The sequence below is a fragment of the Panulirus ornatus genome, chromosome 68 (assembly GCF_036320965.1).
Source record: "Panulirus ornatus isolate Po-2019 chromosome 68, ASM3632096v1, whole genome shotgun sequence".
Taxonomy (NCBI): Eukaryota; Metazoa; Arthropoda; class Malacostraca; order Decapoda; family Palinuridae; genus Panulirus; species Panulirus ornatus.
The window spans coordinates 6,229,734-6,248,293 of NC_092291.1; the positions used below are offsets into that span (position 1 = coordinate 6,229,734).

General features: G+C 48.5%; 1 protein-coding gene across 1 annotated transcript in view; it reads right to left on the bottom strand.

Moving 5' to 3' along the window:
* Window positions 1-18,560, bottom strand: part of LOC139747493 (uncharacterized) — a 165,223-nt gene that overhangs the window by 101,328 nt on the left and 45,335 nt on the right. The gene's annotated exons all lie outside the window — the stretch shown is intronic.

An 18,560-nucleotide genomic window follows, 5' to 3' on the forward strand; every position in this document is an offset into this window, starting at 1 on the left:
CGATGAAAACTTTGTGTGTGTGGACGAGAGAAGAGAGAGAGAGAGAGAGAGAGAGAGAGAGAGAGAGAGAGAGAGAGAGAGAGAGAGAGAGAGAGAGAGAGAGAGAGAGAGAGAGAGAAGCAACAGGTCTAGACAGAGACAAATCGGTAGCGGCGAGAGGCAGTAGGCTACCTCAGGAGTGCCACAGTGCCAGTCTTGCAAGGCTGGCACCAGAGCCATAGTGTTGTAAGGCCGGCACCAGAGCCAGAGCGTTGTAAGGCCGGCACCAGAGCCAGAGTGTTGTAAGGCCGGCACCAGAGCCAGAGTGTTGTAAGGCCGGCACCAGAGCCATAGTGTTGTAAGGCCGGCACTAGACAGCGTCAGGGAAAATGAATCATAAGGAGGAACCGGGAAATGACTATACACCACACAAACCATTGTCAGTCCACAGACCCCCGCCTCTTATACTGCCACACACACTACCTCTCTCTCATTGGCACCTGTGGCATTGGCCACAACCAACATCAGGTGTCACGCCTACAGCGCTAACTAAATCCAGGTCACACCTACAGAGTTAACTGACCTATGGGTCGTACCCAAAGGGAGGACCAGGGGTCATCATTAGCCCCTCACATTACACTAACCTCGTCGAGCGAGTCGTGTCACTAGTGGGCTTGTGACGCGTTTCCTGGTGAGTTCATTCATAAATGTGGTGAGACTAGATAGAGGCGTACATACATAATTACCTGAGCTCAATATAGCTATGCAAACGGGAGTACGTATTAAAGTGTGTGAAGCTAAGATAGCCATTATATGAGTGGCATTCTTATGTTTCTGTTTTACTGTAGACGCCATACCAAATAAAAATAGTCGAACAGACAGAGAAGACAAAAAAAAAAAAAAAAGAATAGCGGAAATACGTCTTTTACAGAGGTTCAGGTCCAAGTCGTTATGGAAAACGTGAGGTGATACACAGCTCAAAACTTAGGGGTCGAGGGAAAGAAACAGTTATCATAACGGCCTCCCTCTCAACTGCCAAATAACAATCACGTGACACAGCAACATGAAGGGTACTCAGTGGTCTAGCTGACGGTAGGAGCACACCAACAGCCACCTCTCGGAAGAAGAAACCGAAAAACGCTACAGAAGAAGAAATGAGAACCAAAATTGCGGCGCAAGGCAAGTGGGTCAAGTTTTGGGGTCAGACTGGGAGAGTTGATACATGGAACTGCTTTAACTTGAATGTCAAGCATATATTTAGAGATGGAACTTCCCCAACAGCAGATCACATAAGGAAAACCAGTCAGTCAAAGCAACTGTTCAGAGGAAAAGAATTTACTGTTTGCGAACAGACTTTCCACATTCTTAAAAATCAAACTTAGCTATTTCTTTCGCGAGGAGTTTCTGTACTGTATTAGACGGTTTGGGATAACAAGTATATTTACTATGGTGAGTGGTGAAATTAGAGAGCCATCAGAAGAGATAAGAAGGAGAAATCCAGGTGGAAAACCCGGACCAGATCAGAAGACAGGGAGGAGGTTGTGGCCAGGTAGGTGGACGAGCAAGGATGGGGAGGACGCAGAGGACCACAGTGCCGACTCGTCAGCTGATCAGGATATGATGATGAAGTGCGTGGCTAACCAAGAACTTTTCGTCACTGTCCATTACATACATACACACACACGAATTGAAACCTACTTCATGTTAAAGCCATCTGGTGTCTGTCAGCAGGAGAACACAATATGATAGACAACAAAGTCTTTCAAGACACCTTTCGAAGCACTAAACAAGCTGTGCAACATCCTTATATTTACCAACATTCAGGCCCTTGATCCGTATACAAACAACAAACTTCTTTCCCTAAGTGGTGTCCCGACGGAAGCAGATGTATTGTTTGTCGACTTTGTTCACACACACACACACACACACACACATAAACACACACACACACACAATCTGAGAAAGCGATTCTAAATCACACGTTTTTAGTAACAAGTGAAGAGAAGGACATGTGGAGATGGTTCGAAATTTCAATCATTTGCTTCTACTAACCAAAGTGATAATATCCACAATTGATAAGTCACAATGTGTTGGTCACCTGGTGTTCAGAGAACCTGCGCTTCTTGGTCCCAGGTTAAACAGCGATACATACAGACACATCCCTCACCTGAAGAGCTCGCAAGGTATAGAAAACCGCTAAATACATCACATACATTCACACACAGTACCTGCGACAATAACATACTGCCTTGTAAACCCTGAAAGGTCAGCACTCACCAGCAGGTGACAACAGAGACGTCCTCAGCTGTGCCACAGGTCTGCTCTCAACTACCAAGTAACACAGCCACAGGAAAGAAAAAAACAGGAACTGTCTGTTACATAGAAAGCAAGCAATTTGTATTACCACAAGTTGCGACAGAGGCTGTACTCCACACACAGCTTGATGAAAGATAAGCAGGGGTATCACGTCACAACATGACCAAACTCATACCCATATTAGGTATGATCATACCCACACCAGCCATGATCATACCAACAGGCTGGGTCATAACCAAAGGGGAACAAGAGAGCTTAAATTTACTATTTCTGGACATTACGAACCCTCGTCTACTGGGGTCAATTATAGTATTATTTTCCCTGCACGTCTTATACCGATGCGTCATCACCCCTCCCACCACATCCTCTTCCTGCATCTACCACTTCCTTTCCTATATGTAACCCTCCCACTACATCTACTACACATATCCCATCCACACCACCTTCCAACATGTACCCCTCCCACATCACATGTATCATTCCTACAACACCTCCCTACAAGTACCGCCCCCACACGACTACCCCACATGTAACCCTCCCACACCACCTCACGCATGTACCCCTCCCACACCACCTCACGCATGTACCCCTCCCACACCACCTCACGCATGTACCCCTCCCACACCACCTTTCCAGACGTACCACTTCCCTTCCAACATATACTCCTCTCACACCACCTCACACATGTATCCCCCCACACGACTACCCCAAATGTACCCTTCCCACACCACCTCTCCACATGTATCTCTCCCACACATCATACCACATGTACCCCAGCCACTCCCCCCCCCCATCCCACTAAAGCTGTCAGACTGAGCCCTTTACACCCTGACCCTTGACCTTAGTTGCCAAAATAGAGAGTGTTGGTGCGACTGTTGGCGGGACCCGGGCGCATGACGTAACCTTCCCTGTGCTGCGTCCTAGCCACTCTCTCCCCAGCACCTCCACCCAACTAACACCCAGTGTTATCATACAACCCTAGGACCCCTCACTCAGTGGACTAGGCCTCAGGTTTGTATAGGATGTTTACTAGGCCTCAGGACGTCTCTCCTTCCTCTGGTCCTACACTGCCGTATTCAGAACAGAAATAAATTTATTCTGCCAGACTTTTTTCATATTTTCAAGAAGTTTATTCGTGTGATTTATTCAGGGAACCATTCTTTGCCGCTGACCAACTCCCGTCGGCTAGATGAGGGTGTTGGGCGGCAGGTATCAGCCCCGCCGCCCAACAACTTAGGTTGATGTACCGGGAGGAGAATGGTGTTAGCTTGGGGTTGATGTCCCCGCTGCCCAGCAACTTAGGTTGATGGCAGGTCCATTCAGAGTCCAGGAACCCTGTTGTGTCGACTCCCTGCTGCACCACCTCCAGCAGGCCAACAAGGAACATCTCAGACAATCTTTGTGGCGGGCTAATGAAGCCGTTGGCCACACTCCTCTCCCCTGATGGTCCACTCCTCTGGCGGGATCTGGTTCACCTTGACTGCTGAGGTAATAATGAAGGGCCACCAGCCTGCTCAGCTGACTGACCAACAACTCACCTCCTCACGGGTCAATGGTCAGAAGTGACTTCTAAGACCTTATGAGACCTAATGGATGGCATCCCCTACGATGAGGCTTAGTCTCTCTCTCTCTCTCTCTCTCTCTCTCTCTCTCTCTCTCTCTCTCTCTCTCTCTCTCTCTCTCTCTCTCTCTCTCTCTCTCCAAACTATTTAACCTTCTAAACTACATAACCTTTAAACCATCTACACATCTCGTCATGCATACAGCCTCACCACTCACACATCCCCACCACCCACACGCCCCCGGCCGTCTAAACAGCGTTGGGAGATAGCCCAGAATGGGTGACATTTCCAGGCATCAATAAGGGATCCGAGACTTCCAGGAACTGGGGAGATATTTTGGATCTGTCTTATTGATCTGCGAGGCTGGCTCTTTGGTGCCACCCGCCCGCCACGCCATATGGGAAGAAAATATGGGATATGCGTCCTCAACACGACCGGCTTGTCCTCAACACGACAGGCTTGTCCTCAACACGACCGGCTTGTCCTCAACACGACAGGCTTGTCCTCAACACGGCCGGCTTGTCCTCAACACGACCGGCTTGTCCTCAACACGGCCATAGTGTACAACATGACAAGTGCGTTCACTGCACGACCAATATGTCTCTACAATGAGCAATGTAACCATCATATGGCCAATATAACCATCATGTTGTTAGTGTGCATATAATAAAACTTCGTCCATGGTATGGCCAGAATGAATCCCCAACATAAGGTAAGATGAAGCTTAATGTCTGGTATATCCCTCACAAACACGCGCTCCTAACATGGCCCCCTTCACTGTCTAACATGTGCAACACAGTTCCAGCACTGCTGGTATGTTTCTAACACAAGGAACATGGTCCTAACACTGCCGGTCAGGTCAGTGTCCTCGCCTGGCTAGTGATATCATAATACAGTTGAGTCAGTTCAGGAGGTCTGTAAAAGATGTTGATCTTGCGAGACTCTCCCGTCCCCCGACCATCGTCCTCTGCCACAGGTTGACCACATCACATCAGGTGGTGGGTAGTTTACTTTTTGATAATGACCTCCACATTTGTCGCGTCCTATCGCACGTTCCTGCACATTCCAACTTCCTCATTTTTCCCATGAGAAGGAACGACACTTCCCTATAAAAGAGGCATCCTGTACTTGCTGTTCTTGGAGGGAACTTACTCTATACCTGACATTTATTTTTCTGTCTTCAGCGAGCAAGTTTTTCAACGGGATTTTTGTTTTACCCGAGACCCTCTGTGTGTAATCTGTTTTCCCCAGTGACCTTCTGTGTATTATCTGTCTTCAGTAACTGTGGAAGTTATTGGCAAACAAGAGAGGAGGAAGTGGGGGCCCTGTGGAAAACCGCTATACCGGACGAAGAACTGGTCTCCTGCCTCACCATGACGCTATGCGATCAGAGATATGAGGACACCCAGGACATGACCCATCTACCTTCCATTCTTCTACATACATTAACTGTGCTCTGACTCCATCATCATGCCTGCCAAGGGTTGCAGATAAGTTGGTATACATAGTACAGCCAAAACAACACTGTTCTCAAGTCTCTCTTACATCATATGATAGTCCAAGCAATTATGTACAGCCACACACCTCTCAATCCTCCACATATTTGTATTCAGCACTTTCACTTCTGTATCTCAGACGATTGTCATTATCATTATCAATATTATCATTATCTTATTATTATATCATTATCATTATTATTATCATTATTATTATCATCATTATTATTATTATTATTATTATTATTATTATTATTATTATTATTATCATTATTATTATTATTATCATTATTATTATTATTATTATCATTATCATTATCATTATCAACAGTATTATCATCATTAATAGTACTACTGGTAGGAGTAGTAGATGATCATTAATATTTTAACAACTACAGACGGTGAAGGTGATGGTTATCATGCTATAATCATTATAGTCATTTTCCATGTGTGTAGTGGAAGTGTCTGGAAGGAAAGGTTGGGGTTCCCGGAGGGTAACCTCAGCCCACCACCACATTCTGCCTCTCTTGAAAGAAGAGAAAAAAAAAGGGGGGGGGGGGGTGGAATTTGAGTCTGGCTCTACAGGGAAGTTCCCTGGGCCATCTCTGGCGGTATGTGACACAAATCATGTATGCTCCTCAACACATGAAGAAAGTGTAAATATTTTTTCTTCGTGATTAGAACTTGACGTTGAAGGCTGTAATGACCCTGGCAGTTGATCGGTCTACTGAAGCCCACACAACCAGGCGATGGGACACGGGAGGACTGTGTGTGTGTGTGTGTGTGTGTGTGTGTGTGTGTGTGTGTGTGTGTGAGTACGTACGTGAAATATGTACGCAAGAAAGAAAAGTATCTTGCGACTTTTTTGTGCGAAACAATGACATCCCAGACGAAGAATTTTGAGAAACGCCCATTGGTCTGGTCTCATAATGGCAGCTTTACTTTCATTATATTCAAACATATCGAGTGCTAGCCACATTTCCTGTTATCTGCCATGACGAATGATGTCCTGATCTCATATTTTGATGAACACAACTATAAAGTCAGGCTACCATAATTGGCAAAAAAAATTGGTCTCACATTCACAACACTCACAAAACATGAGTCGATTTGATCATTTCCCAATTCGTAAAACCCCACCGGAAAGACACACATCTTCTTACCTAGTGTACATCATGGTGTTTCTGGTGTTGTAATCCGGCCATCAACTTAACCTTAGAGAAAATAATACCTAAAGCAATGATAGTAACAACAACAACAACAACAACAACAACAACAACAACAACAATAACAATAATGATAATAATAAAAGTAAAAAGAGATCGTAAGTATGTCAGTGGACTGGTCTGGGTAGAGGGCGGGGTTCCCGGTCCGTGCGCAGGTAAAAACAAGGTCCAATGAACTCGTAGATTTCCCAGAAACTTCCCAATCAAATACCAATATAAGCGACTGGTTTCGAACCCTGACTTCTGGATGAGGTATAGACAATACGCCAGACACCGAAGGAGCAGCCGAACACGGTGCTGAGCACAATGGAGTCTCACCAACCGCGACAAAAGCACGTACACTGTCACCCACACTGTACACACTCCCTCCCTCCTCCCAGCCACCGGGACGGACCTGGCCTGCTGGTGTGGTACTGGGACCTGGCCTGCTGGTGTGGCACCAGGACCTGGCCTGCAGGTGTGGTACTGGGACCTGGCCTGCTGGTGTGGTACTGGGACCTGGCCTGCTGGTGTGGCACCAGGACCTGGCCTGCAGGTGTGGTACTGGGACCTGGCCTGCTGGTGTGGTACTGGGACCTGGCCTGCTGGTGTGGCAACAGAACTTGGCCTGCAGGTGTGGTACTGGGACCTGGCCTGCTGGTGTGGTACTGGGACCTAGCCTGCTGGTGTGGCAACAGGACCTGGCCTGCAAGTGTGGTACTGGGACCTGGCCTGCTGGTGTGGTACTGGGACCTAGCCGGCTGGTGTGGCAACAGGACCTGGCCTGCAAGTGTGGTACTGGGACCTGGCCTGCTGGTGTGGCACCAGGACCGGGCCTGCTGGTGTGGCAACAGGACCTGGCCTGCAAGTGTGGTACTGGGACCTGGCCTGCTAGTGTGGCACCAGGACCGGGCCTGCTGGTGTGGCAACAGGACCTGGCCTGCAAGTGTGGTACTGGGACCTGACCTGCTGGTGTGGTACTGGGATCTGGTTTAATGGTGTGGTACCTAGGCCTAGCTTGTTGGTGCGATACCGGGGTCAGGCCTGCAATAATGTGATATCATCAGGTCCGTTGCGCAGTCTTCCTGGCCTCTGCGGGTCAGGTCACGTGGTCAGGTTGACTTGTCACCAGAGTATACTACCGAAGTGACCGGGGCCGCCATCATCCAGCTGGCTGACTGTACCTGGTTAATGGCTTCACGATACACCATCTGGTCTTGGGTTCCCTTCCCCTGAGGAAGGGGTCACCTTCCCTTTAAGCCCCCCATCCCATCTACCCCTCTGGTTGTAGGAAATATCTCCCCTCCACCTTCTTCCTCAAGTGGGAGGGAATGCTTCCCTCCAGAGCCTCCCTCCCGGCCCTGAGCCCTCCCCGTGGGTCCCGACACTGATGACCATCACATATTAGCGCCTCACTCAACACGTAAACAAAGTATGTGCTTTCCAGTGCACGTCTGCAGGACACCGTGCACGTATCCGTACGACCTCACGTGTCTTCCGTCGGTGTACACATGCACGGGTGTGTGCCTGCTATCCTTGTGTACAATGTACACGTGTACGGATAACGCGCGTATGTGCGTCAGAAATGCGACTCTCCGCTGAGGAGCAACTGTTGATCATGAAGCTGTGTCTGTCTGTGTGGCACAGTGTGTGTACCTGTGTCTGTCTGTGTGGCACAGTGTGTGTACCTGTGTCTGTCTGTGTGGCACAGTGTGTGTACCTGTGTCTGTCTGTGTGGCACAGTGTGTGTACCTGTGTCTGTCTGTGTGGTGCAGTGTGTGTACCTGTGTCTGTCTGTGTGGCACAGTGTGTGTACCTGTGTCTGTCTGTGTGGCACAGTGTGTGTACCTGTGTCTGTCTGTGTGGCACAGTGTGTGTACCTGTGTCTGTCTGTGTGGCACAGTGTGTATACCTGTGTCTGTCTGTGTGGCACAGTGTGTGTACCTGTGTCTGTCTGTGTGGCACAGTGTGTGTACCTGTGTCTGTCTGTGTGGCACAGTGTGTGTACCTGTGTCTGTCTGTGTGGCACAGTGTGTGTACCTGTGTCTGTCTGTGTGGCACAGTGTGTGTACCTGTGTCTGTCTGTGTGGTGCAGTGTGTGTACCTGTGTCTGTCTGTGTGGCACAGTGTGTGTACCTGTGTCTGTCTGTGTGGCACAGTGTGTATACCTGTGTCTGTCTGTGTGGCACAGTGTGTGTACCTGTGTCTGTCTGTGTGGCACAGTGTGTGTACCTGTGTCTGTCTGTGTGGCACAGTGTGTATACCTGTGTCTGTCTGTGTGGCACAGTGTGTATACCTGTGTCTGTCTGTGTGGCACAGTGTGTATACCTGTGTCTGTCTGTGTGGCACAGTGTGTGTACCTGTGTCTGTCTGTGTGGCACAGTGTGTGTACCTGTGTCTGTCTGTGTGGCACAGTGTGTGTACCTGTGTCTGTCTGTGTGGCACAGTGTGTGTACCTGTGTCTGTCTGTGTGGCACAGTGTGTATACCTGTGTCTGTCTGTGTGGCACAGTGTGTGTACCTGTGTCTGTCTGTGTGGCACAGTGTGTGTACCTGTGTCTGTCTGTGTGGCACAGTGTGTATACCTGTGTCTGTCTGTGTGGCACAGTGTGTATACCTGTGTCTGTCTGTGTGGCACAGTGTGTATACCTGTGTCTGTCTGTGTGGCACAGTGTGTGTACCTGTGTCTGTCTGTGTGGCACAGTGTGTATACCTGTGTCTGTCTGTGTGGCACAGTGTGTATACCTGTGTCTGTCTGTGTGGCACAGTGTGTATACCTGTGTCTGTCTGTGTGGCACAGTGTGTATACCTGTGTCTGTCTGTGTGGCACAGTGTGTATACCTGTGTCTGTCTGTGTGGCACAGTGTGTGTACCTGTGTCTGTCTGTGTGGCACAGTGTGTATACCTGTGTCTGTCTGTGTGGTGCAGTGTGTATACCTGTGTCTGTCTGTGTGGTGCAGTGTGTGTACCTGTGTCTGTCTGTGTGGTGCAGTGTGTGTACCTGTGTCTGTTTGTGTGGTACAGTGTGTGTACCTCTGTCATGTGTGGTACGCGTTGTGAGGTGTGTTTGTGCCTGCTTGAGGTGTCTGTGCGTACTGGGGCGCGTCCTTGCATGCTGAAGCGTATCGCTACACTTGCGTGTCCGTGCTTGCAGGTGGTGTCTGTGCGTGCTAGGACGTGTCCGTGCTTGCAGGTGGTGTCCGTGCGTGCTGGGACGCGTCCGTACTTGCAGGTGGTGTCCGTGCGTGCTGGGACGTGTCCGTACTTGCAGGTGGTGGTGTCCGTGCCTGCTGGGACGTGTCCGTACTTGCAGGTGGTGTCCGTGCGTGCTGGGACGTGTCCGTACTTGCAGGTGGTGGTGTCCGTGCCTGCTGGGACGTGTCCGTACTTCCAGGTGGTGTCCGTGCGTGCTGGGGAGTGTCCGTACTTGCAGGTGGTGGTGTCCGTGCCTGCTGGGACGTGTCCGTACTTCCAGGTGGTGTCCGTGCGTGCTGGGGAGTGTCCGTACTTGCAGGTGGTGGTGTCTGTGCCTGCTGGGACGCGTCCGTACTTGCAGGTGGTGTCCGTGCGTGCTGGGGAGTGTCCGTACTTCCAGGTGGTGTCCGTGCGTGCTGGGACGTGTCCGTACTTGCAGGTGGTGGTGTCCGTGCCTGCTGGGACGTGTCCGTACTTCCAGGTGGTGTCCGTGCGTGCTGGGACGTGTCCGTACTTGCAGGTGGTGGTGTCCGTGCGTGCTGGGGAGTGTCCGTGCTTGCTGCGTGTCTAGCGGTGCAGGAGAGGCGCCTTTGTTCTCTCCACCGCGTCTTCTCGGAAACGCTTGACAAGCGATGGAAATTCCCGGTACAACCGAGGCTGAAACACTGCCGGTGAACACCAGTGAACACTGCCGGTGAACACCAGTGAACACTGCCGGTGAACACCAGTGAACACTGCCGGTGAACACCAGTGAACACTGCCGGTGAATATCACCAGAACACTGACGGTGAACACCACCTGAACACTAGTGAACACCATCAGATAAGACATCCATAACCTTCGATCCAGTTCGATAACAACCAACTCCAGGACCATAACAACCAGTTCCAGGACTGTAGTAACAACCAGCACCTGGGCTGTAACAATCAGTTCCAGGACTGTAGTAACAACCAGCACCTGGGCTGTAACAACCAGTTCCAGGACTGTAGTAACAATCTCCTGAACACTAACAACAGTTGTTAAACCGATACACAAGAACATTATCATCGAACACGTCCTCAGTGGTCCCAGCTGGAACAAGCAGCGCGCGAACTCAAGGACCTTGGGGCGTCACAGGTGGACTGGCGCTCTGGTTGTGTGCACCGATCCTCCTACTCGAGTTGGGGCTTCGTGATTCTCACGATGCAGGTCATGAGATGGTATGAGCGAGGTAGCGGCACCGCCGCCCCTGGTCTGGCCACACAGGTACAAGCCATTATGAGACACCAGCAGCTGTCCTAGTGATATACTACAGGGATCCAAGCCTCCAACCCCTGCACTACAGGGGGCCCAGCCTCCAACCCCTGTACTACAAGGGTCCCAGCCTCCTGCAGTGTCATTTCTGGGGTCGTATGAGGGCAACGCAGGTGGGCAGGGCCACCAATGGCACAAGGGCCTTCCAGGTTGTCATCTCCTGGAAGAGTGGAGCTTTCCTCCAAATACAGTCCATGGATGGTGGGAGTCTGGACGGTAATCCTGGGGGAAATGAACAATTTCTCCTTGTTATGGTGGGAAGTGATGCTGCAACCCTTGTTATTTTGACGAGGATTACCCGAAGATATCGAGGATATAACACTGTGGACCTGCACCACTTTGACGGGAAATACCATTAGGGTTAACCAGTCATTGTGCCACACATGAACCAGAGTCACACTCTTACTACAGGGCAGGAGCACCCCAGAGTATGGTGCCCAGAAGCGTGGTGGCGTGTACCCCAGAGTATGTTACCCAGAAGCGTGGTGGCGTGTACCCCAGAGTATGGTACCCAGAAGCGTGGTGGCGTGTACCCCAGAGTATGGTACCCTGAAGCGTGGTGGTGTGTACCCCAGAGTATGGTACCCTGAAGCGTGGTGGTGTGTACCCCAGAGTATGGTACCCAGAAGCGTGGTGGCGTGTACCCCAGAGTATGGTACCCTGAAGCGTGGTGGTGTGTACCCCAGAGTATGGTACCCAGAAGCGTGGTGGTGTGTACCCCAGAGTATGGTACCCAGAAGCGTGGTGGTGTGTACCCCAGAGTATGGTACCCAGAAGCGTGATAGTGCCTGGAGTGTAGTAGCGTACCACAGAGTATGTTGTCTTCCCTATATGTAGAGTCTTGGTGTTTATGTTACGGAGTTCCCGAGAGTGTGGTACCCTCGAAGTCTGGGATGGTCGACAAGCAGTGAGTGGATGGCAAGAGAGTGTCCGGCAAGAACATTACCCATGAGATCAATACTGGGGGTGAACCATACCGCTCCTTCCCTACGGTGAGAGAGAGAGAGAGAGAGAGAGAGAGAGAGAGAGAGAGAGAGAGAGAGAGAGAGAGAGAGAGAGAGAGAGAGAGCGTTACAAACAAACAAATGGAAAAAGTAAAGAAGCTTCTCCCAGCATCATCGTTGCCAACACAGACCTTCCACCCCCGCAACATCACCGCCAACACAGACCATTCATCCCCGCATCATCGTTGCCAACACAGACCTTCCACCCCCGCAACATCATTGCCAACAAAGACCTTCCAGCCAGACCACCCTTCTCATCAAGTGACCTCCAGCAGGGTACCCTCCTCACGGCTCTACAACCAAGTGTTCATGAGCTGCACCGTTGTTCTGGGGTTTCTTCAGAAATTACGGACTTATTCTGTCGTTCATAAGTTTGAACATTATCCACTGGGTTCTTAAGGCGTTAGGGCGTTCGTTTTAATTGTTCATTGATCGACATTATGTTCATAGTTATCCACAGAAAGTTGTTCAGGCTCGAAGCTACGGCTCAGGGTTGTTCAGTCATTAAGTTGTTCATCATGTGCTCGTTACTACATCAGGGGTTGTTCATTTGTTACAGTAGTGTTCAGGCGTCATTCAGGGATCACAAAGGTCTGATTTTTATTGTTCCAGGTGACTTAGGTTACTTAGGACTGGTTGAGGTTCTCTAAGACTGGCTGAGGTTGTTAAAGACTGACTAAGGTTGCTCAGGGCTGGATGAGGTAGTTCTAGACTGGCTGAGGTTGTCCGGGAGCATCCAACGTTGTTCAGGGGTATCACTTGTACAGTAACTGCTGATGGTGCGGCGTACTGACGTTGTACTGTAATTATGAAGTGTTGTTCAGTTATTCAGGAGACACTGAAGCCTTGTTCTGGGGTTGACCTGCGGTACGGGAGGTCTCGTATTGCTCGAGGTGTTGACATATTGTAGGAGAGTGATGTACTACGTTGATGTACTGTACGTTGCTGGGGCGCTGGATCAACCTCCTCTAGATCTTCTGACGATGATGATGACGTCAAGGCGCAGCCAGATGTTGTTCAGCCATTGTTCAGGTGTGATGTTCAGGACCCAAGATGTTGGCAGGTGTTGTTCAGCCATTGTTCAGGAGCTCCAGGCCTCTGAACACAAGCGGAAACCCTCCACGATACAATCGTCCAGGAACAGATTCCTGGAAACAGCTGAGTATAATCACATGTACTGTAGTAACTGGCCACTGATGCTGAGAGAGAGAGAGAGAGAGAGAGAGAGAGAGAGAGAGAGAGAGAGAGAGAGAGAGAGAGAGAGAGAGAGAGAGAGAGAGAGAGAGAGGGAAATATATTTTGAAACCACAGATCAAAACCCAGATTGCTTACTTATATCGAAGAAAACTCTTAAAAACACACACACACACACACACACACACACACACACACACACACACACACACACACATTACGGTCCGCTGGTCAGCGTTACTGATCATGAGTAAGCGTGACCTCGCCTGGGGATGGCCGGCATGGGTTCAAATCCTGACTGTGACAATCTTCCCACACCTAGCCCAGATCTTCATCCTCCTCTCGGGACAGATAGGTAAATGGGTATCTGGCTTTGGTTGGTGTGTGTATCTGGCTTTGGTTGGTGTGTGTGTGTGTGTGTGTGTGTGTGTGTGTGTGTGTGTGTGTGTGATTACCTATTTGTACAATGTGAAGGGGTTCTACATTCGTGGGCACTGTCTCTTGAACCTTCACAAAAATGTTCAAACTGTAAGCATTCCACATTCATAATTTTATCCCTCAGTTTCTTCCATTCAGCCACTAATGTAATACTACGAAAAAACATCCACATCTCTTCTAACAAGTTTCCTACTCGATATCTCACAATGGTGTGAGGACGTTTGTTATATCTTTACATCTTATGAAGAACTCTTCCCTGTTGACATCAAACTATTACACAAACTTAAAGGTTACCATCAACTGCCCCTTATTCTTCGTTCTTACAAGGTGGAAAAGTTTATAGCCAGTAACCTCATGCTATAATTTGCTCTCTTAATTCTGGTACCATTTTTGTTGCTCTCCTGTGGAGCTTCACTGTTAGTACTCTGTGTTTAAATGCCGTCACGAAACATGAGACGGACGCATTATCTACTTTCAGCCAATAGCTGATGCGAACAGTAATCAGAGTATTTCCTTACCTATACACTTGAATGCGATTCCAATATTCGCCAGCAGACAATTATCTCCTATAAAATTCCCCTGAGGTGGTACTGTGCCGGAAGGTTTGGTATAGCGTCGACTCCTAAGTCCTTCTCACACACACGATCCCTCCTGCTTATTTCCTACTTGATCACACTCATACAGCAGCCCTCCTTCACTGTGTCCCATCCGACTTCCCTTACATTTCATTTATCAAACCAATTTCGTAGTATGCCTAGGTCATCCTCCAAGCTTCCTTCCTTATACTCCTTACTTCCCTCATGACCTTGACTACCATCTACTAACATATTCAGGCATGAGTCCAGCGCTTTCATGAGTCATTTAAATATATTAGCAAAAAACAAGCCCAGCGGCACATCACTGGTGACCCCTATCTACTTCCAGAAAGCTCCTCTGACAAACGTCTTACGCTCCCTTTCACCAAGGTAAGATTCTATCCATCGTAGGAGTCTCCTCTTCGTTATTTCTGTCTCAAAAAAAGGGTGTTTTTACCAATCTTTTATGTTGAACATAGTCACACTCTTCCAGGCAGTCCAGATACACACAATGCATCTAACCTTCTCTTTTGTCTACTGCTCTTCACCTAAGTCCATATTGTCTCTCGTTTAGGTAGCTTCTCTTTGCAAGTGATCACCCACATGGACTTTACTAATGTTTTTCTAGTATTTTACAGACTCCATTCATCAGAAATACCTACCTGTAGCTCAGCACAACTATCCAGTCTCCCTTCTAAAGAGGGGCACACCATCTGCCGTCCTCATCCACTACCTTGGAACTTACTTACCTTCCTCCACCGACGTCTTGAACAATATAGTATCAAGAGGCCGCCCGTCCAGCACGTCACACTGTTACAGTACTACAATCTGACAATCTCCATCAGAACCTTGACCCTCATGTGGGTCAAGGACCTTTAGTCGTCTGTCAGTGTCTCTTCTAGAATTTTGAATGTTCGCAAGACTTCCTCCCCAGATCATCCCACTGGTGTTGGGACTACAGTGTGCTTCCACTGTGAAAACGCATATCTTTACATCATCCTCTTTAACGCCTCCCTCTGAACCTTTCTGCCTGATTAGCTACTCTTTGCCAAACAATCAACAGCTGATGAATGATGCTTTGCAAGAGTTTTGAATTATATCCCACCTTGAGCGGAGGCTGGAGCTCTAGGTGAGGGGACATGGTTGGCACCTCCGGGGTCTAGGGAGCATGGGTAGACCCCGGGACCCAGGAGGAGCATCGGTAGACCCTGGGGCCCAGGAGCATGGGTAGACTCCAAGGTCCAGGGGGAGCATGGGTAGACCCGGGGGCGCAGTGGCCACCATATATACATACATCAACACCTGCAGCATTCCCATCCCTTTCACCTGTCACCAGAGGCGAGTATTATCTGCCGATGATGGTGATTATCAGTCCTGTGGTCCAGGGGGATTAGCATTCAAGTCTGCCAGGCAGTTTTACGAAGGAAATAAAACGTTTGGCTCCGGGAACGTTGCGGCGTCAGACTCGCTCGTCACATGAAAATACGAAGGAAGTGAGTTGTGCTGATGTAAATAACCTGGTCAGACACACAACAAGCCACGCCCTCGCTACGGCCTGTGTATCCGTCTCTGTCAGTGCCAGCTTAGGTGCGCGTCCTCTCAGTTGAATTTTTTCTTAAAACTCAACTTTCAATCATGATTATCGTGCTGTGTTTACATCATCAGGTCACGATCATGATGTCAGACAGTTAAAGCTCATACTAATAGGGGTGCGTTAGGCCAGAGTGGATGGCTGGGAACCCTGGTCTGTTACCTTGATCTGTACCATGACGTTCGGTCTGATGTTCCAGTACGTAACCACGGAACAAACACACACACACACACACACACACACACACACACACACACACACACACACACACACGTCATCCACTGAAGGCCAAGCCTGGGTCAGCATCGCCCCTGAGTCTGGCTGGCAGCATCCCCCCAGGGCTGGTAGCCTGAACGTATCTTACGTACACAAGGTAAAAAAGTATCTTACGACTTTTTATGTGAAACAATATGACACCATAGACGAAGGATTTTGAGAAATGCCCATTCGTTTGGCTTCACTTTTAGGATATTGTAACATATCGATTGTCAGCGACATTTCCCATAACAAACGTTATATTGATTTCATATTTCGATGAAAATGACTATAAAGTTGAGCTATCATAATCATTAGGAATTTGTCTCACATCCACGCTTACCAACCCTACCGGAACAACAACAAAAACATTCACTGAACCCATCCGGATCTTTTTTTTCTACCGAGTGTACACCTTACAATGGTTCAGAGTTCCATTACTCCCCACAGATATGTCTACGACCTTACAACAGATAGGTACAGGACTTTACCACAGGTAGGTCTCGGACCTTACCTTACGTACAACTTCCGATGGTTTTGGAAGTCCTCTACTCCCCTTAGCTGGGTCTGGGACCAAGATGTGTTGCTCCTCTACCACGTGTTCACCAATCAGACCACGGATCATATACCAACGGAGTAATAACATCTTGTCTGGTCTGGCACACTCGAACTCTCTTTTATTACATGGAAGGCTCACTCACCACCAGCCTTCCTCATGGGAGGAGCAAAATAGTTCTATACAGAGATCTGGGGGTGAAGACAAGTACTCATCACTGACATGCCATGAGGTGCAGAAGTGTGAGGAGCGACAACGTGAGGTAAGGAGTGACCAGGTTCACAGTGACCTTACAGGTGGCGCTGCAACCCCAGATGACACAGTAAACCACATACCACCTGCGCTTCCTCAGACAACTGTTGATGTTTTCCTGTCTGGTAAGTGGACCATCTTCCATCATGGATGGAAATACACCGTAACCATGAACATCCTCAGTACTCTCTCTCTCTCTCTCTCTCTCTCTCTCTCTCTCTCTCTCTCTCTCTCTCTCTCTCTTACTCACACTCATACACACACACACACATTGACTCAAGCTGGTGCAGTTCATCTCGGCCACACCCACCTGAACCTCGTCACTTTCCCTGACCCATCACGACCCAGTCTTTCCCGCCCCTCTGAGCGACAGGACGCGACTGGGTTGACTGCCAACTCTGCTATAGGGGATGGTTGTTACATCACACGCTAAAGCAGTTATCAACAATACATGTAACAGCAAACTTTCTCCTGTATCTAAAGATAACAGAACTAAGTTCCGTACCTGGTCATCTCGTGCTGTGTTGTCGAAGTCCTGCAACCTGGTAAGGTGTACCTGTTAGCCTGGAGCAGCTCCTGGCTCTGACGGCCTTCGCCTCCACCTCCTCCTCCATCACCATGTAACACTGACACATCATTGCACAATATTTCAACAAAACTACCATGTAAAAAAAGAGCGCTATCCTGGTGGTGGTGAGGTGAGGTAATAATGAGTGTGTGGGCGGGACCCTGGCCTGCAGGACGTCCACAGCCGCACAACAACACAAACACTCCAGCTGCTCCACTTCAACAGACTCACATTTCATACAAAGTCGAAAACTACATCATTATCATCATGTTTACAGTGGGCGGAAATGTCTACATACTAATTATGTTCTAGTTACAGAGGCAACATCCCCTCTAACCCCTGCCACGTCTCAAGTGGTGTTCCACAGGCTTATGTCCCGGCATCTTTGCTAGTGATTATTCACATTAATGACGTAGGCTGTGAGTTGAGCACTGGAGGAACTTCAGCAAGTTTGCAGACGGTACTAAAAGAAGACAGACAAACGAGTGAGAGTACTCTGGAGAACTGCAAGAAGACCTGGGTATATCATCAGAGTGGTCGACGAACTGGTCAATTCAGTTTGTTATCATTAAGTGTAAAATACTGACTTTAAGGAAGACTGAGAGTGATAAAAACTTCCGCCTTGATGCAAGAGGGATCTAACAGGGATCGTTAATTAGCAGAGATTTTCTTAAAGACAAAAATGTATCAGTGTCCTGAATAACGCCAAGAGAAAATCTGGTTTCATATCTAAAGGTGTTAAAGAACAGGTATGTGGATATCATCATATAACTTTACATATTATCATATAACTTTACCTTGCTTTAGTTAGACCTCACCTGGATTATGTCCGTCACTTTTGCTCGCCTAATAATAAATGAATTGATAGTCTAGAAAGTTTACAAAGAAGAAATAAATTATGTTCCAGAGATTGTAAATATATTGTCTGGTCATAGAAGATTGAAACTCGATTTACCCTTTTGAAAAACGCGATGAAATTTGTTTTACCAGAGTTGTTTACAAGGATGAGAAGAAAAAACAAGATATCTTTAGCGTGCTAAAACTAGGTATTCAAGAGAGAACTCTGGACTATGGTTGTACAC